Here is a 26,638-nt window from a genome sequence, read left to right as displayed (position 1 = left end):
AATATTTTTTTTAAATAGCACTTTAAGAAGTTTACTTTTACAGTACAACTGTACTGTCAGAAATAATTGTTATAAGAAATTAAACTAAATAGACACATTCACTAGTCAGTGACCACTAAATTTCTCTCTCCCCAAGAAGTCATTTCTGGCACTCATTAAAATCTATTTCTACAATTAGCACACTGTAGCACAAACACTTTCTTCAGACGTGTTTATGTGACGTATTACCCGGCACATTATTTCTTTTCTTTTTTTTAAAGATTTATTTATTCATGCATACAAGAACTGGGGTACATGCCAGATATGCGGGAGGGTGAGGGGATTCACCAGAGACAGAGTGGGGAGCAGAACAGTCAGACGAACGAAATACACTGCTGAGGGGAGCAGCAGGCAAGACAGGAGAGGTCTGCCGCTCCATGTGGGTATCTCACCAGCTGGCAGGGATCAGACCTGCGCTGCAGAGGCTGTGAACAGCTTCACAACACTGTGTTCAACTGCCGGCACCACCAGGGAGTCCCCAGCACATTATTTCTTAAGCCTAAAATTTTCATGCTCATTATTTACCCCTACTTCTTATGCAACTGTCTTTGTTTCTGGCATATTCTCAAGCGAGTATTTAATACACATGAACTGAATGAACAGAACATTCTCAAGAATTACTTTTAAGACCCTAAGTATCTTAGTCTCCTTTTGAGTTGTCTTTGAAATGTGTGGATGGGGAAATCCCTTAAGTACATGTGCTTAGTTATCAATAACCTTTGTGCAGGGTCCTCCCAGGTGGCGCAGCGGGTTGAAAGCAGCACTATGAAGCTGTCCACAGCCTCTGCAGCGCGGGTTCGATTCCCAGCCGGCCAGGGAGATTTCCCACATGGCATGGCAGACCTCTCCTGCCTCGCCCACTGCTCCCCTCAGTAGTATCTTTGGTCTGTCTGCCTGTTCTGTTCCCTGCTCTGTCTCTGGTGAATTCTCTCACCCTCCTGCGCCTCTGACCTGTACTCCAGTTCTTGTATAAATAAATAAAAATCTTTAAAAAAAAAACAAAAACCTCTGTGCATTAAATCAATGGAAGAATCAAAAAAGATTGGGGATGGAGAGAAATCATAAGACTCCGCTGGAAAATAGAAAATTGCACTGGTGATTTAATCCACTTAGAAAAAGTGGGAGAGGGTAACAACAGAGAATTCTCAACTAAAACCTACAGGGTGTGGTAAGAATGTCAATGAGTTTGGCTGTATTGACTTGGCAGTATGGATTCTGTTGATTCACAGACACAATGAATTCTGCCCTCTGCTTAGAGTCTTTAATCAAAAAGTCCTATAAATGAAGCTGCCCTACTCCTGGTACTGGGGGGGGGGGGAGAAAGAAAGTAAGAATGAGAAGAACAAATCCTCCAAGCCAACCAAACCCTAAACCTCCCACCTCTAAGTACACAAGCTGTCAGGAACTAAGACTGTAAAGACTAGTTCAAAGAGTGCAAAGCAAAGGAGATAGTCACGCTGATCCCTTGCATTTGTGCACATTTTCACTTTGAAAAGTTTCTCTACATATTTCACTTGTTTTGTTTTTGTTTTTGTTTTTGTACAAACACAGCACAGGTACTAATAATCCCATCTGACAGATAACAATACTTTATCCTAACAGACTGAGGGACTTGTTCATAAGTCACAGGGCAAGTGTAAGCTAGAGCTGGAACTGAAACCCATATGCTCAGATTCTCAGTTCTGTGCTCTGTTACAAGTTCTCTTCCCCTTTTGGAATTCATAATTCAATGGAGAACCAAAACCATAAGAACCTGTGGGTCTTCTCAGCCTGGAACATAAATCCATCAAGCTTTATCTTTAATTTTCCCCATCATTCTCCTGAGAAAAGTACTCCAAAATGCAAGATGTCAGATTCTCATACATTTCAAAGTTTAAACAGGAAAACTTAAGGGTTTTCAAGCTTGTTAAAGCTGCAACTATCCACAAGGACTGGGACTTGGGGCTATCTGGTCACCAACCAAGAGTGGAGATGAAACAGTCTGGTAGATCAATATTGCTTTCCAGAAAGACACTAATTTTTTCTCTTTAGTTCAAAGAAATCGCCTTAGCCTAGCCCCCTTGTTGGAAATGTTTCCACAGCTGCACACTTACAGAAGGAATGCTCTGGCTAAATTCTAAGAGTGTTTTGAAACTATAGCTGCTACACTGTGGAAATGGTGACATCCATTTGCACAATCCTCTAAGAAATCAGGGTTCTTTTGTTCTAATTACCTCACTAGGGGTAAAGCAAAGATTATAAATCACAGGTAGGAAATCTAGAGCAACTGATTATTTAAGAACACCATGACTCATCTAAAAATATCAGTCTCAAAAAATAAATAAATGAAAATAAAAACATCAGTCTCTCTGGTCCAAGACAAAAACCCCAATCTAGAAGGTGTTCAGTACATACCACAAAGTGTGCATTAGCACAGCTAAGGAATACCATAGACACAACTGTAACCACACATCTATTTGGAAAAAGTCCTTCAACTACTTACTGACCTAATCAAAATTTATGAAAGACAATTTCTCAATACACTGGAAGCACTCATGTAGGATCTATGTGCACTATGCTTTGTTCTGGGGGAAAAAAAGGCATTTGTGTTCCCATATGTAGTTTGATTAAAAACTTAAAAATAATTCAGTTTGACTGTATATTCGCTCCCTTTATGATCAACTTATTAAACAGTCACATCATCTAAGATTATGTAAGAAGCCTGGGGTAATCACCACCCCCTTTTTTAATGTGTGTCTTTTGGGGGAAAGAGTAAACACAGGAAAAGGGGAAATGGGAGGAGGAATTAATCCCATAAAATGGACACAAAGTAACAAAGAGCAGTGCAAATGTTTGTATCACTAGACTGTCTCTTGTTTCCTAATCCAAAAAATAAGGATAATAATCCTCTACCAACCTTAGGTAAATACCAAGTGTGAATATAAAACGACTCCAATAACTGTAAAGTACTCAGTTTCACATAAACATTACATAATAATTGCATTCTTAACTACTGTCAAGAGTAGCTTCATGGGCATCTGGCCAATTCATAAACAGGAGACAATAATCATGGAGTTCAGGATATAATAACCAAGTAAGAATGAATGGTTGGAAATTTATCACTACTTTAGCGAAAAAATTGCTATTGCCTTTATTTTTAAGATTTGTTTATTTATGCATACAAGTGCTGGGATGTAGGCCAGAGGTGCAAGGGGTGAGAGGATTCACCAGAGACAGAGTGGGGAGCAGAACAGGTGGATCTAGAAATACACGCAGAGGGGAGCAGCGGGCAAGACAGGAGAGGGCTGCTGCGCCATGTAGGTTGGTCCCTGGCTGGCCAGGGATCGAACTCATGCTACAGTGGCTGGTAAAAGCTTGATAGTGCTGTGTCTTTAATCCCTTGCGCCACCAGGGAGGCCCTATTGCTTTTATTTTAGATTGAAGATAACTGCAATATAACTAGCCTAGAAACTAATGTAAGTGCCTTATATTTTAAGAATTCTGCTAAATCCTGTCCTATTCCTGGTAATTTATTGTATGTGGTGCTCATTAGTGTGATCATGATCACATGGTTATAAATTACTTACTAAACAAATACTGCCAGATTCCTATACGTGTATTTACAGTTGGCTTAAAGTAGAATGGTACCATTTGAGGCTTTACAAAGCTAACACCAGTAAAGTCAAGCTCAACACAACTCAGAAAAACTCTAGTCTGCTACTGGACGGAGATGTGACTGTAATTAAAGCTTAAGCAAGAAAGCTTAAGGTCACACACACACACCCCACCCCCCCCCACCCCCCGTCCGTCCATCCAGGAACTACTGGGTAACATTTCCAGGAAATATGTGTACATTTTCAGAACAAGTGAAGGCCACCAGATTCTAGGGCAGTATTTCTAATATTACATATGAAGGCACACACACAAAAAGTTAATATTAGCTTTTTGAATTTTTAGCGTACATATGGGCTAATATTGATGCCCTCACTCACTTGTCACAGGTCACGTTTTATTCATGATGCTTTAAGTACTCTGTAGACTAAAAGCTTTACTTTGCATGTGTGCCTGGATAAAAGAAGTTATACATAATCTCCAATTTTAATTAAACTAATATTTATAAACAAGTGGCTTCATTTATTCGTAAATAAACAAGTGGCTTTTTAGAATATCGAAACTAATTCATATGTAGAAGCTGCATGTTCAGATAAGAGTTGACTCGACCATGCTCCCTTCAAGATGATTCAACTTCAGGGTCTGACTTTTTTTGGGTTTCCATCTTTAGCACAAAGCTTTATTCTTCTGCCCATTCTCTCCCATCCCACCCCCCAAATTCAGCTATAATCTCTATGAGCTTAAATTCCAAATATATTATTTCTCCGGAGTTCCAGTTCTGCATATACAGCTGCCTCCTGGAATCTCCATTGAAAAGTTACCTAGAACCCAAATTCCACGTGTAAAAATTACATCTATCTTCTTCCTTCCCCAAAATTGCTGCTTCTAACTTCTCTCTTTCTACCCTCCAGTCACTCAAGCTTAAAATCTCGGCATCCTGGACCCTTCAATTCTATTCCAATTACATGTTAAATTCTGTTAACAGTGAACAATGGTGTTCATCCTCTCACCTTCCTTCATACTATAACTATTTCACCTCCATGTTACCTCCATGTAATAGTAAAAATAATAATTAATACTCATTTAGCACTGTGTGCCAGGTATATTTCTAAGTCTTTTAGATTGCTCTCTCTTTTATCATTAACAATCCTTTAAAGGGGGCCTCCCCTGGTGGCGCAGCAGTTGAGCGCTGGGCTGCGAAGCTGTCCACAGCCTCTGCAGTGCCAGTTCAATCCCCGGCCGCCAGCAAGGGTCCCACATGGCGCGCAGACCTCTCCTGCCCCGCCCACTGCTCCCCTCAGCAGTATACTTCATCAGTCTACCTGTTCTGTGCCCCGCTCTGGCTCTGGTGAATTCTCTCACCTTCCCGCGCTTCTGACCGTACCCAGTGCTTGTATAAATAAATTAATTAATTAAAAAAAATCCTTTAAAGGTTGTGAACCTGTACATCAACTCACTCATTGTTCACAGTTTCTAGTGTCTTCTACTCATTTCTAAATAGTGATACCTAATAAATCTTATAAAAGCACAGCTCTGATAATGCCACATCAACCTATTCAAAAAGTCTTCAATGACTCACCAAAGTCAAGCAGAGTTCAAATTTCCTAGCCTGTAGTCCAGGTTCTCTAACATCTGACCCCAACTTACTTCTCCAGGCATCTTTCCTTTACCATTCCCTCGTGTCCCTAACACATCTCCCCTTGAGCTCTAAGCAGAGCTTAACTTCACTGCTCTTTTCAAGCCACAGTGTACTTTTTGAAATCATGACCTTGCTCCTCCTGTTCTCTATGCCTGGAATGCCCTTGTCCTCACTTCCCTGAGTCTAATGCCCAGTTAAACTGCTTTCCTTAATTCGAAAGCCAGAAGCAAAGGTCTCCTCCTCTGAATTCTGTTCTTTCCACGTCAATTTCATACACTTGAAAAACAATGGTTTTCCCTACTAGATTGTTAGATCCTGGAATAAGATTTTATTTGTATATATTTTGTTAATCTCCATATTAGACATGCATGTATGGTGAATTGATGAAAGCAAATGTAAAGCATTCAACTTTAGTATTTTGTGAAAGAACTACAAGCTGTAAGAAATACAGCTATAAGAAAATATCTACTTTCTATAAGAACTATATAGTTTAAGTAGATAAAGGAAAAATTCATTTTATCTAAGTATTTTCAGTCAATCAGGTCTTTTCCCTTTGGGTTTTGTTTGTTGTTGTTTTGTTTTGTTTTTTTAATGTAACTGAAAGTATGGAGACAGACCAAAATGGTAGTACTTCCAAGAAAAAAGGATAACCAAGTGAATCAGCACTGTTTGCTGTGGCTATTTTAGTCTCTTTATTTCCTTTGAACTAAGGAACACAAGGTCACAAGTTATGTTGTGCCACTTTAAAGTTAAATATTTACTAGGTGCTTTTTTTCCCCCTTTAGTTCTTTCTTTATACTGGAATATATCTTCACTCTTACCCTTCAACTGCCCTTTTTCACTGCAAGATGCAGAACTGTAATTTAATTTGTAGTAAATACTCTAAATAGAGAAAACAGTGGGGTCTGGCTTTGGGATGCAACATGAGAGACAGGAAGGTAATACAAAAAGAATTTGATCGGGCCTCCCCGGTGGCGCAGCGGTTGAGCGCTGGGTTGAGAACCTGCCCGCAGCCTCTGCGGCGTCGGTTCGATCCCCGGCTGCTCCCCGGCCACCGGAGAAGGGTCCCACATGGCGCGCAGACCTCTCCTGCCGCCCGCTGCTCCCCTCAGCAGTGTACTTCGGTCCTTCTGCCTGCTCTGCTCCCCGCTCTGGCTCTGGTGAATTCTCTCACCCTCCTGCGCTTCTGACTGTACCCAGTGCATGTATAAACAAACAAATAAATAAATAAACATGCCTCTATTTAAAAAAAAAAAGAATCTGATCAAGTTCTGAAGAGTTGGACCCAAAGAAGCAGCAGAAAGAATAGACTGATAAGAAAACCAGACTGTGAAATGCAGACATGAGGTGAATACCAACCATATCTATTATAATTTTCAGTCAGAGCATACCTCAAGATTTAAATGTTACATAAATTGCATAATTCAAGCTCTTACTCTTTCAATAATCTGAAACTTTTGTTCAAATATATGAAGGTGATGAAAAGAAATTTAACTACAGAAGAAAAAAATTAACAATTTAAAGTAGATTATGGTCTATCAGAGAATATACAAAATTAAGAGCAAAAACCAAATCCACAACTACCACACACATGCAGATATACAATACCTCTGTGCTGGTGGAAAGAATACATAAAATCAGCATGATTAAAATACCACTTTGGGAGCATAAAGACAATGATTTTCATTTCAGCCTTCTCAAATGCTTAAAATGAGCCTGGGATCTTTATTAAATACAAGTTGGACTCACTTGAAGAACCAAGTCCAAACTTGTTCAGGAATTAGCTTGTTCTTGAGGTGTGTTAACAAAAATAACAACAACAAAATATTGGCACGCAGCTGTTTGCATACCTTAGTTTACTTCCTTGTAACTCATAAAAGTAACCCAGCTCTCTGGGATACCTCAGCCAGGTGGGCACCATTAACTTTCTAGCTGATTCTCAGTTTCGTGAAAAAGCAACTGTCTGAGGCAAGAGAGCTTCAGCTCCCAAAAAGGACTGCAAGTCTGCTGCCACAGCAGACTTTCTAAGAGACTCCACATGGAGACTTCCAAACCTCTTTCATTCATGACCAATTTTCTCTGTTCCTTCTGTGTTCAAATAGCAAACCTGTACAGATGTAACAAAAGGAAGAGAAATAAGAAAAATAAAAACCTAGAGGAACATAAGAAATATGCAAGGAACTACATGGCAGCTGAATCTCTGAAGGTGCACAGGCCATTCATTAAAAGGCTTAAAGACTGGGGTACCGAACCTCCTGGGACCTCAACTTACCTACTTTACAAAAAGGGAATTAGATTTAATCCCAAAATGATTTCCATGAGCTTAATTTAGGGGTATTCAAATTCTGTAGGGGTAAATTATTAGGGATGGAGACAGGCAAAAATAACTTGATTCACGAAGAAGACAATGTATCAATGATTAGCTCTAAGAATATTTTTTGGAATTACTGCAGTCACCACTAAGTATATAGCTTCTTTAAAAGGAGACCTCGGGCCTCCCCGGTGGCGCAGCGGTTGTGCGCTGGGTTGCGAAGCTGCCCGCGGCCTCTGCGGCGCCGGTTCGATCCCCGGCTGCTCCCCGGCCACCGGAGGAGGGTCCCACATGGCGCGCAGACCTCTCCTGCCGCCCGCTGCTCCCCTCAGCAGTGTACTTCGGTCCTTCTGCCTGCTCTGCTCCCTGCTCTGGCTCTGGTGAATTCTCTCACCCTCCCGCGCTTCTGACTGTACCCAGTGCATGTATAAACAAAACAAACAAACAAATAAATAAATCATAAATAAAAATACATGCCTCTTTAAAAAAAAAATTAAAAAAAAAAATAAAAAAAAAAAAAGGAGACCTCATCTTGTTTTAGGAACAAAAAGTACACAGTAACTTTGATTGCTATTTTCAAACATACACCCCCCCGAACAGGAACTTTATTTGGAGATGCTAGTGCCAATATTGCCAAACCTTGTTCTGTCTGAATATGATTCCTTCAACGCACAGAAAGGAGGCAGGCATCAAAGCTGACTAACCATGACCTAGAGGAAGTGACTTAATACACTAGGAAATCAAATAGATCACAAAATATCTACCCCACCCCAGGGAGGGGAAAAAAGAGTCCTAAAAATAGATGACACCAAGAACATAAAATGGGTGAGAGAAAGCTCGTGGGTTTCTACTTTTTATCTTGGAACTGTATCTCACACATTATCAACTGTGTGAAATTTATGCTAGTGTTTATATTTTGATGAGACCAATTTTTTTTTAACACTTCCTCCCAATATTTACTTGTTTGATACTACTTTGCAAGCTATAAGTACCCCCTAGCTTGAAAACTGACAGAAAAGAGATCATATGACCACAAGGGAAACCAAAAAATGGCTCTAGTTTACTTTCTAAATATTTGGTATACAAACTAAAAGTGTAACTTCTGCTTGATAAACACCAACAACGTTTACAACTTACCTGCAGTATAATGCAAATCTCAGTATCCAATCAGAATAGATTCCCAGTTTTTATACATGTTTCTAAATTCAGTAAGAGTGGTTTTTGTTTCTGTTTTTTAAAATCACCGTTTCTATTTCACGTATTCTAGGAAGTCCTTAATTTTTGACAAAGGGGTTAAAATTCTTTACTAGGAGTCCTGGCAAAGGAAGGTTTGATGGTCTCAATGTACGTATTACATAGGGTCATGTCAGCATAAAAAGGAAATATGCAGGTGAAGGCATGTGGAACCATTTTAAAAAGATGTGCTAGATTGAAACAAACTCCTTTGTAAACATATTAAAATAATGGCTTTTTTATTCTTTAATATACACCTAGCTTCATAACATTTTAAACCCTCCACCCCAATAATTAGGATTAGGAACAACTAATATTTATGGGGCACTTCACAATTTTCAAAGCACTGTGGCATACATGGTCTCATTTGAGACTCACCGCTAAATAGGAAGGTGCTATTTTTAGGTCCCATTTTTACATGCAAGGAAGCTGACACTAAATGGCTGACTTGCCCAAGCTCACAAACGTGGTGATAGTTGAGTGAGGTATGATCATAGGTCTCCTGACTTTAAATGATCTGTTTTTGCTACTGCACCATGTTGCCTCAAATACAGACTAAATAGAAGCCCAAATCTTAGACCCTATCTAAGTCTCCCCCACCCACCCCCGCCTATCCCCACCCATCCTCAATCTGTTACAGTTAGCTCCAAAAGATCTTTGCTCCTTAAGAAAGTAAACTTTTCTTCATTTCTCTGGGAAACATTTATCTGGCCAAAATGTTAAATAAGGAGATCATACAAACACCATTTGACATATACTGGAAAATATCTTAGTCACCAGGGGTTTTGCATAGGCATGCCTATGTGCATTTTTCCAGGTAGTGGGTCAGATTCTCAGAGCACATGACCCTAAAGAGGTTAAGAACCCAAGAGAGGCAGTGAATGGTTAGATACCTTTGCAACAAGCTAAGTCCACAAAGTTCTGAATACAAAGACTTTCATCTATGCTTCATACTGTGTCCCACTTACCTTCTGCCTCCCCTGCTCCAGACCTTCTCCCAGGGCCAACATGGTCACTCATCATCTACAACTGTTTTTGAAATCATCTATAAACCTGGAGCAACTGATGAATATCAGTGACTTATAAAAAGCAAATTTCAATTAATTATCTGTTAAAATGTAATCCTTAACACACACTCATTTCTCTTGACTTAACATCCCAGAACGACTGTTTCTTTTTACCATAAGTATTCCAATTCCCCAAACGAAGTTTCATAAACCTAACTACTTTGAACTCCTTAAATGCCATTCTTCACTAAGAACCCTCTACATTACACAGAAGACAAGGTAGCATGCAAGGAATTCCCAATCTGTCAGGCAGTTCACTCAACTATTATACCAAAAGGATTCAGAAAATTTTTACTGGGGGGAGGGAATGGAGAAGAGTGGGAGAGAGAATGAATGCAGCCCTATTGTCTTATTGCTTGAAAACTACGAATTTGAATCACAACATATTCCTACTAACCACTCCACTTGAACAGCAGAAGTACCGTCTCTTTTCATCTTAAATAGAGCTTTTCAATCCAAATTTGTATAAACAAACTTTGTCCTTTAATCTTTCAACTCCTCGGCAGTTTTTCAAGGTCACTTTTGCAAGCAACGACAGAGGCCTACATCTAGCAACTTTGACTACTACACCACTCCAATTCAAAGAGTCCAAAAGCAAAGCCCTATGGATACTCTCAGGTAAATCCTTTTCCGGAGGGGAAGCAAGGGGAAGGAAAACCAACACCCTCCAAACTTCTCCTCTGATAGGGCCTGCTCCTTTTCCCTACCCAGAGACTGAGTGCTGCTGGCTCACTGCTCCACACTGAGTCGGCTGCAGAAATGTTCCAATGACCTTCATTCCATATTGCAAATAAAAAGAAAACAAAGAATTGATTTTTAAAATCAGGTGTATTATAGATCTTAGTACATAGGAAAGAAGATTTCACTATTCACAAGAAGTGGCCGGTTACTGATTAGCAACAACCTACGTTAGCTTCTTACCACTAAAGAGGAAAAAATATATCAAGGGCAAAAGACAGGGTGTCTGACTCTTAACTTTTCTACTCACAAACTGCAGGTACATTAGGATTTCAAATATTTCATACAGATAATGAAAAACATTTTGCTCACATCATTATAAAGAACCAAATCAAATCTGACAAAATGTGTGAAATCGGTGGAAAAGATATGCTTGTCACTGCCAATACAGCAGAGAAGAATGTTTCTAACCAGCATCCTAACCTAAAATGTGCATTTCAAAACGAAGATCATTAATAACTGCTACTTATTTGAATCTAGATGCAGACAGGCAAATCAAGAAAGTTACGGGAGAATTTCACATTGGTAAGTGGGCCTTCACCATTAGAACCTGCAAATCGTATTTCACACAAATTCAACAGCAATAGTGTTGCTTCTATCACTGAAAACACAGATGTCAACAAAGTGCATGAAAATAGAAAAAGTCTTACAACAACTCAGCTTATTCTGTAGGAAAGCTTCAGTGCACTTGAACAAAGGAAAATTATTTGGAAAACAGTTAAGTTTACCCAATGCAAAGAGAAAGTGCTTTGCTTCTGTGTGCCCCTGAAAAACGATCAGTCTTTTCTTCATGTACCTGATCTTGTCCATATTCAACCAGGAAAAGATACCCTAGTTGAAGGGCATGCAAAATCTAAACAGAGCAAGGTATTCTAGGTGCACCAAAAGGTATGCATGGAATGTAAAGTGGCCATTTTCTGAAACAGTGCAACTTGCCTACACTCTGAAGCTAAACAGTTTCTACTAGTTTAACACAAAACAAAGAATTAAACTTACCGGGAACTGCATTAATTTTACATGTAGTTATTTATATCTCCTCGGACAGGGAGAATTTAAGTCACTCCTATCCCTCCCCCCCAAAAAAGGACGGAGGAAACAAAAGGCAGCAGGAGATGCAGAAACCTGAGTCTGGAATGTCCACTCCAGTGAAAACCCGAACAGCTGTTCCCCCCACCCCCCAGCAAACTATTCGCCATTTTTCTTTGTCTTTCAGCTGACCCCTGCCTCAGTGAAAAACTCCGAAGCTCCAGTGAAGCCCTGCAGCCTCCTTCCACTTTAACAGTCAAAGGCATTCAATCTAGCATGCTATTTGACACCAAACCTTGCCTCCAGAGTGGTCCCATTGGCTAAGCTGCTTTATTGGCTAAGAACACAAAGCCATGATTGGCTCTTCACATCATCAGTTACACCTCCTTTGTACACTTCCTGTTTTAAAGTTACCTTGAGAAGCAGAACAGGGGTCAGATCGACTTCAAACTATGGGGAACTTAGGTTTGGAAATGCTTGGCAAATGCACACAGCAGATACACTAGAGCCTTGTGCACTTTTAAAACAGAGGGTACTACAAATTTAGAACTGGTCTTAAAATCACTAGAAAGGGTTGTTACAGTTCCCACCCAAAGCATTTCTTATTGGCTGTCAGAGAACCATTTAAAAAATTTAAGGTAATTTAACTGCTTCTGATTGGCCATCAAAGATGTCTGTAAGATATTGCTACAGTATCCTATGGCAGTAAACCAGAGAAGTATCATGACAAGGTCGGAAAGTTGTGACTTAACTATCTTCAGTTTTCTGCTGCGCATTAACAGAAGCAAATGAAAACTGGGTGGGCTAACCTAAATGGTGCCAATGAAAATGCAGTTTCTTTCATCGTATGATACCAACGGCCATGAAATAGTTTGCAGGATACCTATAAAAGCATCTGTCATTACACACGGGTAATTTCAAAAGCACAGTATACTAAGCCAAATCATTTTATTTTGAAACACAATCTAAACAGGAAATTCTGGGATAATGTATGAAGTTATAGACAGGGACAGCATTATTTCCAAAAAATCAACCCAGGAAGCCCAAGAGGGAAATATGACAAATATGTGAAAACTTTGCAAAGATGATAAAATCAGTGTCTGTTACTGTTTAAAAGCACATTATAGTCTGATAACTAATTTATTTAGTTGCTGACTAGCTTTTAATATTACAGAGTTTTGACATAGAGGCTAACTTTTCTGTCACATTTTCAAGGTCAAGCGTAGGGCTGATCACTGGAGGAATATTTTGAGTAGTATAGTTATCGATGAAATTCCAGAGTAGTGAAGTTAACCTTGATGATCAAAGATCGGCTTATGGATTTGGGACCCAACTGTTTAGGTTTGAAAAAGGGAAATGGTGGCAGTCAGTTAACACGTCTTCTTTCTTTTCTTACAAAATGCTGACATAAAAACATCTATTACCTGAGCCTTTAACAATCTCCTTAGATCTGCTTCCTCCCATCCAAGCTAAGTACTCTAGGACTAACACTGATATGCGAGGTAGATGAGATCCTTTCTAGAAATACTTGGGTTGATCTTACATGATCTCACATTCAAATGTCTGGTAGAGTCCTTGAAGCAAGGCAAACTGTCCAATCATTTTGTCATTCTAACTTCTCTACATGTTATTCCGAACAGTTCCCATACTGAAATAGAGTAATTTCTGATCAACAATTAGTATTATGTTCTGAGCAGGGTATATTACAGATTTTATCCCTCTAATCCTCACTTTCCCTTTTTGCATGTGAGAAAGAATGAGGTTCAGAGAAATTAAACCACCAGCCCTAGCAATACATTTAGAATGCAAACTCAGGTCCTCCCTAGGAGGGTATTTTTTCCACTGCATCACACAGCTTACCAAGACATGAAGCACCTCAGGGCACATGCAAGGAAATTCTTAGATGTAACATATATTTACACATAGCATATATCATTAACGAAACTTCATTAATTTAAAATTGAAATTCTGACTGCTGAACTTGTACTGTTAGAGAGCCAGCTAAGTATGTTACAAAAGAGCACCCTATAAGTTGATACAAATTCTATTATTAGGAACATTTAACCAGTAGCAAATCACATTTAATTTCTAAGGACTTGAAATAACTAGCAATTAAATAATTAAAAACCATATACGTTAAGACAGGGGTGGTACAGAAAGTTCATAATGACATCTAAGTAAGAGTTTATTTAATGCTAACAGGATTCATCATTATGAGGCACCTTCTGAAGCTACACAGACTTGCAGGTATTATAGTTATTTTCTCAAAAACTTATGATCACAAATTCTAAATCACTACCAGCCTAGAAAGTAGAAGAGAGGCAGAAGGTCAGTTCTATGCCTTATCCACATATGGCTCTCTTAAGACTTGTGGGGCTTTAAGCCCCACAATGCTGGGTGTCAAGTCAGCTGCAAGGAAGCAAAGAAGCTATTGATAATTTGAGGGATGAAAGCAAAGGAACAGGGAGAACATATTCACATTACAACTATTAGTGTCACCATGGCAAAACAACTAAACACTTGGGAGGTGGGCAGAGCTAATTTCAAATTCTGACTCATCTACTTACTAATGTTATGACACTGGACTAACCCTGAGCTTCAGCTTCTTCACTTGCAATAGATATCACCATCTATCAGTGTATCACAGAGCCACTGTAAGGAATAAGTGAACTGACATATGTAAAATATATTGAATTGTGTCTGAAAGGAGCAATGAAACCATGAAAAGTGCTAGAAGTCATCCAATTCAAATGCTTTGTTTTATGTAGGGGCTAAGGTTCAGAGAGGCCTACTCCTTAAGGCACTAAAGCTACTCTGAGCTAACGTCTCTCTTCTATCTCCATTATACCCTGACCCTGCTACCCAGCGGAGAGCAATTCCTGAGCCATACCACTCCAGTGGGAGGACTACCAGCTCCTACTAAAAGTCTTCCTGTTTCAATGATGAAAATGTATGCATTTTACCACCAGTCCTGGCCAAGATCTGGTTATTATTCCAAAAGCCTACCATTTGACTTAGCTTTTGATGTACCAACTTAAACCAGTCATGTCCCTTTGATACTCTATGGTCTTTGACATAATTTTTGTTAGTTCTTGGCAGGATGCAAGAAAAACACTTCAACCCTTATTTCACCTTAGTAGAACTCAAGCGACTAGTGGGAAGAGAACTATTTCCACTTGGTAGCTTAACCTATTCACTTCCTATAGCTTTCCCTCCTCTAGTCTGTCATCACTGTGGACTAAGAGTCTCATGAGATCTCTAGGATTCCAACTCACATTCTTCCCTGGTCCTAGGTCTCAGAAGCCCTTTACACCAGTCAATTGCATCCTCTTGTACTAAGAAACACCCAGATCACTACAAGACAAAACCAGAGCTTCTGGTTACATGACTCAAGCATTAATGCTCTCAAGAAGGAATGCTGGGAACTGATGCTCTTAAATAGAACACTGATTTCGAATCAAAGCTACTGTCTAGCTGTAAGGCCTTCGCTCTGTTATTTAACTATCTCTGAGCTCACTTCTTCATATGTAAAGCGGGAAAAAAAATAACTAACAGCAGTGTTGAGGCTTAAATGAGATAAGTGAAATCACTCAGAAGTAATACCTGACATGTGGCAGGTGCTCAATGAATATCTAAATATACACTTGACTACAGCACTTACTGCATATTACACCTTTTATTGCATATTATACTTTTTACGGCAGCTATTACCAAGGAAGGGCTTCTTGAAGGCAGGAACTATGTCTTATTTCCACATACCATCCCAGTGCTCAATACAGAGATAGAAATCAAATCCAAACTTAGTCATAGTGTCAATGAAATAACAAGAAGAAGCAGGGGTTGAACAAAACATGTTCCATCTACTGGGGCAATTACCACTCAGTTCCAACTGCCAGGGCCATGCAGAAATGCTGGTCCATGCAGTTAAGAGTTGCAGATCAATAAAAGCAGCAAATACCAGATCCTGGACACAAAAAGATGATGCTGAAACAGCTTTTGATCTGGCATCCTAAGGAATATCTAAAGGACCACAGTTCTGTTAGAAGTTGGCCTCAACCTCCATAATCCCTGCCAAGGACAGGGTCTTGCTCAGTACCCTGTATTACCTGATTTTAGAGGTTACACTGTACCCCGCAAAGCAGAAAGAGCAGTTAAAAGAAAACAAAACAAAACACAAGCGGACACTTAGAACTGAACATCTTATTGATGGTGTCCTTAACTGACCCCTTTAGACTTATTAAATCTGGGGGGTGTGGGGAAAGTGTCCCAGGAAATAAGCTGAGATGGATGTATACAGCAGTCTTGTACTGATGTTGCTCTAAGTGGGGAGGGTGGGGTTTTTGTTTATTTTTATAGAACATCTTTAACCACTCAGACTCAAATACTATTTGTATTTTGCATTATATATTTTAAAACATTTTCCTATATAAAGAAATACAAGGCTGAGTTAGTCCCTGTGATATTAAATACTATACAAACTGTTTTGTAATCCTTTTCACTTAAATACTGTGAATAATTTTCTGTATCAAATAATCATTTATAATAACAATTATATTCTATTGAATGGATGTACCATAACTTTTAACCAGTTTCATACCAAAGATTCATTTCAATGTTTTCAATTTTAAAATAGTGTAAATAGCATAGCAGAGAACATCCAATATGCCCATTTCTTATACTACTAACCTCATGATCTCTTCCAAAACAATTGTAGTGACTTCAAAAATATTATTTTGTCTGGTTCTTTAAAAAACAACAACAGCTGGGGCCTCCCCGGTGGCGCAGCGGTTGAGCGCTGGGTTGCGAAGCTACCCGCGGCCTCTGCAGCGCAGGTTCGATCCCCGGCTGCTCCCCGGCCACGGGAGGAGGGTCCCACATGGTGTGTAGACCTCTCCTGCCGCCCGCTGCTCCCCTCAGCAGTGTACTTCGGTCCTTCTGCCTGCTCTGCTCCCTGCTCTGGCTCTGGTGAATTCTCTCACCCTCCTGCGCTTCTGACTGTACCCAGTGCATGTATAAACCAAACAAACAAACAAATAATAAATAAGACATGCCTCTAGAAAATTAAAAAAAAAAAAAAAACAGCTGGAAGCTGAAGTGTTTCAATGTTAAATCTTTTCATTTCAATTTTGGTTCATTTTTTTAAAATGATCGGCAGATCAAAGAAAACTGCCAAATTATAATTCTTACTCATCTCTTTCACCTGACTTGGCTCTAAACTATTAGCTAGCTATTTCCCAAATCAAATCCACTGTCAAGGTTAAAAAAAAAAGTTGTCAACAACATATTTCGAAAGAATCGGACACTTCTGAAGAAAATCCCCAAAGAGGTCCCAGAAACATTTTGAGCAATAAATTTATTAGCATAAAGAACACTATGCTGGTGTTTAGTAAATGGATACTCAATAAAATTAATGGATAAAATAAACGAATAAATGAAATCATAAGTGGATCATAAACTCATTTTTTAAAAATAAGTTAGATCCTCCAAAGCATAAATTAAGACCAGTGGATGGAAATCTATTCTGGAGGGAACTATTTCAGCTCTCAGCTATCTAAAGATGGCACAAACTGCTTCAGAAGCTATGGATGGGGTTGTTAGCACAGGCTGTTTGAACACTTGACAGGAATATGCAAAGATAAGATGAAAAAGAGCAGCCGTGTGGAGAAGCGAGGAGAACAAAGCCAAATCTTTCCAACTAGAAAGATTTAGATTCTAATCCCTAGCTACTTCTTTTTAGTTGAATGACCTCAGTCTAGTTAAGTACACTGAGGTCAATTTCTTAAACTGTAAAACACCTTGCAAGGTTGTAAGGATTAAGGATGTCATTCATTCAAATAAATACTTAATATGTGTAGGCACCACGCTAAGATCTGGAGAATCCTAAGCAAAACACAGTCCCTGTCCTCAGGGAGATTAAAGTCTATTACAACAAAGAGGAAAACTGATAGGCAATACAGTGGTGTATGTTAAGCATTAGAATATTACAGGACCAGGGCACCAAATGCACAGAGGTTTCTTGGGAGATTTAAAATACTAAGGAAAACAGGAACCTACTAAGATAAAGTAAACTGCATGTACAAAGGTCTCAAGCTGACAGGAATATTACATTCCTGAGAGAGTTATAGTTTGGTATGCCAGTGCTCAGAGGCAAGAGGCTGTAAGTTAGAAAAGTAAACAGAGCTGGACAATGTTTATGCACTGGAACTTTATTCTGAGGACAACAGTGAGTCACCAAAGAGTTTTAAGCATGGGGTTGGCACCTAAGAATTTCCTATTTAAAAGATCATTTTTGGTTCGGTATGGTGAATAAACTAAAGAAGAGGAGAGTGTAGGAGGCTGGCTGCACTTTAGGCAGATAACAGGGAAAATAGGGCACTGTAGAGATCTAGTTATCGGAAAATGTAATAGTGGAGGTGCTGAAAAGTAGACAAAGTGGGAAATATTAAGAACATAAAAAATCATTAAAACCAGTGATTAATAATGCATGTGGAATAACAACACTGTGCCTGATAAACAGCTGGTGCTCCAAAAATAGTAGCTGCTACCATTATTATTGATATTGGCAATTGGAAATCACATTCATTCCCAAGAGTCTATGTTACTCTGGACACATGTATATGCCCAGGAAAGTTCTTTCTCACGATGGGCCAAGCAATACTATACAAAATTATTCAGTTTTTTAATTCATAAACCCTACACTGCTCAACCGGGCTCCACTACACACTGGCCATAACAAGGAATATTTATTAATGTTCTCACAAATGGGGTTCCAAGACCAAATACATTCAAGAAACATGGATAATGTATCATTTCTCTTTAAGGATCATAAACACATGAGCACAAAGGCTCTGTATACTGATTCTACAGTAAAGAAATGCATTTTGCTTTTGTTAAGGATTATTTTTTCACACAGAGGATATTTATTAGCATTTTATAAGAACTAACTTTCAGGGACTCCCTGTTGGTGCAGGGGTTAAAGACAGAGTGCTATCAAGCTATCAGCAGGGCAGCAGAGTTCAATTCCAGGTCAGGGAGCTAACCCACATGATGCAGCAGTCCTCTCATGTCTCACCTGCTGCTCCCCTCAGCAGGGTATTTCAGTAGATCCACCTGTTCTGCTCCCCATTCTGTCTCTGGTGAATCCTCTCCCTCCCCCCACCCCACCTCTGGCCTGCACCTCAGTTCTTGTATGCATAAATAAATCTTTTAAAAAAATAAAAGAACTAATTTTCAATGAAAAAGCTTGGGAAATGCTGCTCTACGACAAATTACAAATTTTAACGAAAAGACTGTAGGCAACTCTGTTCTGATGACTTTCCAAAATGGTTAATTTTACACATATTATGGCATTTTCTTTTTAAATTTAGATCTAGAGAAAATGACATTAAATACATTATAACAGAGGGAAACCCTGGCCTCCCATATTACTGGCAACCATGGATGCTTTGTGTCTTAAAAAGGCCCCAACTTTGTCATGTTAGACACTTTCTCCATTTTATACTCTTGGCTCCTTTGTCATAAATTAACTGTTCATACAAGTATTAATTTATTTCTGGGTTCCCAAATTTATCATCTGATAATGAGCCAGTACAGTAATAATTTTTAAGACAGTTAAAAATGTTCAACAGTTAATGATGCTGAACTGTGCAGATAGTATGTGTTTCTTCTCTCTTTCACAATGGACAGACCATGCCACTGATGAGAGGATGGACATGTTTTCGCAACACTGGACCAAAAATCTCTCTTCATATAGATGACTAAACAATTTGCAGCTCCCAAGGACTGGGTTAACAGTAACTAGGGACTGTGAAAACCTCCAGTAACTCTAATATTAAAAATAGAATTACACTAGTGACAGGATATAAAATAGTCTATACTCCAGTACCATTTCCTAAGAGTCACTGGAGCATTTATTAAAGCACTGCTCAAAACACTATTTATTGCTCATATCTATGAATGTATTGAAGAATAATTCTTAAATCTGATTCATAATAATACGCTGTTGGTTTTAAATGGAGAGTATTTATCTAAATAGGCCACCTTATATACCTTGGACATGGAGATCTGAATGTTTAATTTAAACCTATTCTACTAAAAATATTCAAATCCAAAGATTGGACTAGTCACTAAACTCTTAGATTCTCTCTAAACTGCAGCTAAACTTTATCCATTAGAAAAGTCTCACTGTATAAAAGAACAAACAATGGAATTGGATGTAGTCTACAGACAAGAACTTAATCCAAAATGAAAAATACAATTCCTATGCGGAAAATGACTACAGGTGCTGCCTTACAGCTATCAGGAACATCACTGCTGAACTATGGAAAAGTATGGGAAGGGTGAGCAAATTTTGCAACTCGCCAAAAATCTCTGCAGGCAGAGACAATACTGTCTTCTTGCTTACTTCAAACAAAATGTTGTCCATATAACTACAAACTAAACTGATAGCTCTACTTCAACTGACAATTTCTACAATTAGAAAAAAAATTTAATTGCTATACTGCAAATCTCTTTCTACATAGAAGGAAAAATCTAGTTTTCTGACTTCAATAATCATTGCAATTTGTCAAATATGAAAAGTTTCATCTCATCAGAATCATTGCCACTGGGCACCTTGGGGATTAACACAGGTAAACAGGAGACAAAACTAACTCAAACAAAAAGGCTGGTCATTCATATGTAATACCGACTTCACACTGGTCCTCTGTAAATCAGCTCCTAACCCACAAAAGCACAATTAAGCTAGGTTCCTTCAACTCAAGTGGTTGCTCCTCTGGAGAAATCATATTGTATGTATCAATAATCACAAAAGACCTCCTCATTTGGGAAGCTCTAGCTGGCTCTTGGGATAGATTTTAAGCTATTCTAAAAAGAAAGATATCCTCTCATCTATTAAGGTCCTCTAAGTGACAGGTACCTATCATATGCTTTTGTGTTCATTTTTCATAATCACTCTATGAGATTGGTTATTATAACCACTACTTTACATAGGAAGAAAGTAAGGCTCAGAGTGGTTAAGAATCTGACCCCAGCTCACAGAGAGGGTAAATGCTGCAAAGAAAGAATTCTTTCCCAGGTCTGATTCCAAAGTCAGCAGTTACACTGCCCCTTGCCAAAGGCACTTTTAAGTATTTTAAATCCATTTCCTCCTACAATTAATCTACTTAAATTAGGTTAGTTGCTGTGAGTCTCTGTGGGAAAATACTGAAATGACCTTGTAGCCTTCCTAACTAGTCACAGTGCATGCGTGAGAAACTGAATAAACAAAATAAAAAAAGAGACTGTAAGACATCAGATAACTCACAACCAGTTCACTTTCAGCACAAGAAATAGAATGGAAAAGAACAACTTGCTGGCTAAGGAATGTTCTTCCTAGGTTGTATGCCCCAGGCTGGAATGAACACCAAGAAAGTCATCTGTGACCCCAATAATGTCCTTTGCCATTCTTGCTCTTATGCATGAGGCAAACTTGTCAAAACACAGAAGGTGCCTTAGAGTCATCTCTGCCACAAGCCAATGCTTCCACAGGAAAGACAACACTACCCAGCAGAATGAGCACTGGTCTGCGAATCCAGTGATCTGGGCTAGACTTGGCTATGCCTTTGTACAGCTAAGTGACCTTTTCAAGGTCATCATACTCTTTAGGCCATCTTTACAAAGGACAAGTCTGGCAGAATGGAAGGTCACTTCCTGAGCAAAATGCTAGGATTTTTCCATTCTCCTAATATTCTATGTCAAGAAAACACAGTGTTAAGAGTTCCACAAAATTATGTAAGAATTAAAAATTAGAGATCTATGTTTGAATCTGGGCTTTGCCATTTACTGACCTTGTAAAACTTAACTCATATTTCCCTAGAGCAATTAAGAATTCCAATTCACTGGTCTCCCCTTAAAATCTCAATTATTTTAAGGTTTCCATGTTACATTGGTTATTGCAAGTACTTTGTCATGTGAAATTTTTTGTCACATCCAGTTTTAATTTTACATATTCAGAATAAGCATACCTTAGAATCATTATTCCTTTGGAAAGGTCCTATTGTTTAGTGATGTTTGAAAAGTTCCCTTAGCAAGCTCTTTACACTATGTACTTGGTAGTTCCTCCCTGCTTGGCATTAATCACTTCTATATAGAGAAAGACCGTTGTCAGCAATATCCTGAAGCTAGGTTTTAAAGAATGCAGATTAATAAACTTTCTTTTTTTCTTCTCATTTTTTTTAACATTTATCATTTGTTAGATTTTTTTAGACCATATTTTCTTCCCCCACCCCCTCAGATTGAGTGCCCATAGAATCTCCTTCCCCCAGGCACCCGTGCACCATCACCACAGTCCCCTGTGCTCCTCCCTCCATCCCTCTCACCCCTCTCCCTCCTCCTCCCCTGCAGGATGTCTCTGGTTTATAATTGTCTGGTTTTGCTTTGTTGTGTTTTGTACTGTTATTATTATTTTTCAGATTAATAAGCTTTCCGTACATATTTTCCCCCATTTATCTATCTGGGTTCAGAAAAACTGCAGAATAAATCTTTCCCTACATAATAGAAAACCAAGCGACATGGCTTAAATGCCTAATTGAAGAACTCATATTCTATATGGTTATCATTCTGTGTTCTGAATCTTTGAAACAGAACAAATTCTTATTCATTATATTCTCTCACTCATACTTTTAGCACCCAGGTATCGAAGACGTGATCTACTTCCAAATATATACAGAAGTGGGGATTTTGACTAGTCAAGTTCATGTTAATAGCATGACACAACATACAAAACTACAGGCTCTGGTATCAGGCAATAGGTTTGAATGATGCTGAACAAGCTACTTAATCTCGCCTCAATTTTCTCATGTGCAACAGAGAGATGAAAATGTCTACCTAACAGGAATGTGGTGTTATATGTGCCCCCAAATGTCAACTCCTTTCTTCTTATCTCTAGACAATTTAGTTACTTTCACATAAAATGACCAAGTTTGAAATCAAAGGAGTTTCTTGAAATTAAAGTGTAACATCCCCAAGGAGAAAGGAGCACCTAATATAGACAAGGGAAACCGAGTTTAACATGAATGTGTTTCCATAATCCCCAAACCTTGAGGAAGCAAATGCAAAACACAATCCAAGTCATTTGAGTCAATGAAAAAGGAAAGTACCCCCAACAAGCTGACTCTTAACAATTCTCTAGTAGAACAAAAGCTTTTGAAATATATGAACCACAAAGTGCTGACAGGTTAATACCTAAGAGAAAACGCAAGAAGCTATGCATTTACTTTCATTCCTGGATGCTTATCTGAAAAACTAACAATTAAGTGCATAGGAGGGTGAATGTATTTTCTGGGCACATATAAAAGGAAACAAATGAGACAAGATTAAGGGTGTCTGTCAAGCTTTCTTCCACTAAGTGGAACATAACAATATCCATTTAACAAATAATTGTCAAGTATCTAATATTTGTAGGAAGTGTAACTTTGAAAACTCAGCCCTGATATGAAGCAGGAAATTTTCATATAGAACATCTCAAAATTAGCTGCATGGCCCAATAAGTTATAGTTGTTTTACATATTTTCCGTGTGAAAATGTTCCCCCAAATGCTCTGCATTTTCTCACTCCTACACATGTCTCGCTACGTAATGCTGTACCTTCTAGGACTGGCATTCAGTTACTTAAACTGGACATACACATCCAGTGAGATTCCTCTCTTGGCCTGAGTCTGTGTACCTCCTCCTCACATCACATGCCAGGGCCCTAATGCCCTTTCTTCCTACCCCACGCCCTCAGACCTGGAATCCAAGGATTTCACCGTCACTCCCAAACTGTGTCACCTCCAAGCCTAGCACCCCTGATCTCGCAGATCCTCTCTGCCTATAGCCCCTGGGGCTTGCACGCCCCCTACCCTGAGCCACGCAAGTTCCAAGAAGAGCATCCCTGGAATTAGGAGTGCTCCCACTCCGAGCCATGCATGGGATACCCCAAAAGGAACTGCCAAGCCACGCTCGCCCCCTCACTAAGGCCTCCACGCTCGCCCCCCCACCTGCACCCCACGCCTGCGCCGTAAGGGGTCATCACCCAGCAGCCCCAGCCCAAACGCGCGCATCCCCGCAGCCTCGGATTCCTTCATCACCCCCCAGGCCGGAGCCAGCGCGACCAATAAGGTGCCAGGTCCGCGGCCTCCCCGCCACCGACCAATCACGAGCGAGCCCCCCCGCCGTCGCCTTCCGCCAATGGGAGAAAGCCCGCAGGCCGGCCCGACAAGGCGCACGGACCCCACGAGCGCGGCGGCGACGACACGGCGGGCCCGGCGAGAACACAACATGGCGGCGGGCAGACCGAACTACAGCAGCGGCCGCGCGAGGGAAGTGAGGTCCCCGCCGAAGGCGGGAAGTGCTGCCCCTCCCCCGCTGCCGCCGCCGCCCGCCGCTCGCCCTCCCTCCCACAGACGCTCCCGTACTCACCCGCCTCTGCTCTGGAGTCCAGGGAAGAGCTGGAGTCGCTCCTGCTAAGTCGAGCAATGCAGGGCCCTGGGCACGGCGAAGGGGAGGGGGAAGTGTGCGTCACGGAGAACGGAGCGCGCGCGAAGCGGGGGTACAAACAAGATGGCGGCCACGCCGTTTGCACCGTCTCCCCCCCTTCCCCTCCCCCTCCCTTGGCGCCTTGACTTCTAGTGTCTTGTAATGCGCAGAAGCTGAGTTGTTTCAAGTCTCGCGAGAATTGGGAAGGCGCCGAGAGGCTGAAGCGGAATAAGATCCGAGCGCCTTTTGGCCCCGCCCCCTTTTGGCGGGGGGGATCCCGAGGCGTTGCCTGGTGACCTCCGTAGGGCGTTCTGTCCTTGTGGTTCTGTGTTGTGGTCCGCACACTTGACTTTTAAGGAATAAGTAGTTTCGGGTTTTTTATTTGGGGCGGGAGGAGAGAGAGCTGGGGAATAAAGGTTAACATGGGAATGTCAGAGTAAATGCGTCGTTAAAGAGGATAGCTACCAGTGCAGTGAAGGGGGATTTAACACCAAAACTACAGTGATATGTGCCATAATAAAGATCATCACGTCCCAAGATGATCAGCTTGAAATCTTAGGTCGACTGGGACAGTTCTCATTTGAATGCGAGTTTAAGACTTTATCAAAGACAATTACAAACCACAGCAATTTAGCTTTATGGCTTGTACATACTTTAATCTCCACAACTGTTGTTTCTGTTTTACAGGTGTTAAAAGTGGAGCTCAAAAGAAAGTAACTTGATCAGGGCTCTACTGTTCGTGCCCAAACTCAATTTTAGTAACTTCAAAACTTCTAGATAAATTCATCAAGTATGTAGTGAATGTAATTCTAATGAGATAGTGCATTAAGCAGCAAACAGAAATGAGACTGCTGCTGGTGGTTACCTTGAATTGTTAGAAGTAACCTTGGAGCCTTTCTGAGACTTGTTTCAGGGGTCCTCAACAATAAAATCAGCATACTATTATTTCCCCTCCCTTTGAACTCATGACCTTGGTAATAAGGTAGTTGAGAATAGCAAAGTAAACTTTTATTTACAATTCTGGAAAACTGTTTTCAAATCCAACCTTAATAAATCTCATTTCAGACATCCAATAAATATTTGATAAATGAACTCTAACTAGCTATAAGACAACTGACTTCATTGAGTCTCAATTTCTTCATCTGTCAAATGATCTATTCCTACCTCCTGGGACATTTGGGGAGATTGAGTGAAATGGTGTAAGAGAGAGTGCTTTGTAAATTGAAAAAGTGTTAAGAAAGTAATAATGATGGGCCTCCCTGGTGGCACAGGGGTTAAAGACACAGTCCTATCAAGCAATTGCCAGCCACTGCAACAGGAGTTCCACCCCAGGCCAGGGAGATAACCCACATGGCACAACAGACCTCCCCTGTCTCACCTGCTGCTCCCCTCAGCAGGGTATTTCAGTAGATCCTCCTGTTCTGTTCCCCACTCTGTCTCTGGTGAATCCTCTCACCCCTCACACCTCTGACCTACACCCCAGTTCCTGTATGCATAAATAAATAACTCTTTTTAAATGAAGTAATAATGATGACATTTTCAGACATGAGAAATGGCAAAAAAAATTTTAAATAGCAAAGCCGAAATAAGAATAGAATGTTGAGATAGTAAAGAGATAAACTTAACTAGTGGGGAAAAGCTACATAAGTCTACAAATATTTATTGAACAATAATTGTGAATACTGTGTTTGCAATAGAGATGTAAAGATGTGTAGGAAGCAGCACAAATTAATATTACTAGTTACTATAATTCTTGTCAGCCCATAGGTGCCACACTAGGTTCATTTCCAAAAATGAATACAATTCAAGTAGAGGAAATCATTGTGTAAATAGTAAGCCCCAGAAACTCCCAGGGGAGGGGAGTTGTTAGGAGATGGGACAGAAGCTATTTACCAGCCAGTATAAAAATATTTCAGTATTTTAATAGATTGTATTATAACCGATAACAGTCATACTGGTGCATAGAGGCTGATAGTAGTAGTCCTTACTAAAAACCATTATCAATATTCTCTGCCCCTCCCTTTTTGAAGCCTTCCCTAGTTGGCCTGTTCCTAGGAGATTATTATATGTCTCACCTTAATGTCATCAAGCCTGACCTTGCTTTGATCAGTGAAATGTAAGTGGAAATGGCATGAGCCACTTTTGAGCAGAAATATGTGGGCCATTTCATGAGTCTGCCATTTTATTTTTCTTCTGCTGTGAGAACAGCATGTCTCAAGTTGAGCTGCTTCCTGTTTTAGTGTCAGAATGAAGATGTAAAGAGCCACAACTGATGCACAGTGCATGTAATATAAGTGAGTAAGAAATGCAAGTTTTCCCCACAGTCCAAAAGCTGGTGTTTCTAATTGTTGAGATTTGGTGAGTTGGGCCTCCCCGGTGGCACAGCAGTTGAGCGCTGGGCTGCGAAACTGTTCGCAGCCTCTGCAACTTCAGTTAGATCCCTGGCTGCCAGCGAGGGTCCCACATGGCGCGCAAACCTCTACTGCTGTGCCCGCTGCTC

The 26,638-nt window shown here is 40.1% G+C and overlaps 1 protein-coding gene across 9 annotated transcripts in view; it reads right to left on the bottom strand.

The window, feature by feature from the left end:
* Positions 1 to 24,263, bottom strand: part of NFYC (nuclear transcription factor Y subunit gamma) — a 61,572-nt gene extending 37,309 nt beyond the window's left edge. For 6 of the 9 annotated variants that reach the window (XM_037500626.2, XM_037500634.2, XM_037500628.2 and 3 more), the window contains exon 1: positions 11,615 to 12,156. The gene's annotated coding sequence lies outside the window, so the exon portion shown is untranslated. Of the gene's footprint in view, positions 1 to 11,614; positions 12,157 to 24,081 lie in introns of those variants that run through there. The other 3 variants (XM_037500627.2, XM_037500629.2, XM_037500633.2) reach the window with 1 other exon arrangement.
* Positions 24,264 to 26,638: the final 2,375 nt, after the last annotated feature.

The sequence above is a fragment of the Talpa occidentalis genome, unplaced genomic scaffold, assembly GCF_014898055.3.
Source record: "Talpa occidentalis isolate TD23 unplaced genomic scaffold, MPIMG_talOcc4v2.1 talOcc4.9, whole genome shotgun sequence".
In the NCBI taxonomy this organism is placed as follows: domain Eukaryota; kingdom Metazoa; phylum Chordata; class Mammalia; order Eulipotyphla; family Talpidae; genus Talpa; species Talpa occidentalis.
Note: the sequence above shows the minus strand (reverse complement) of the source record. Positions and strands in the feature narration are given on the sequence as shown.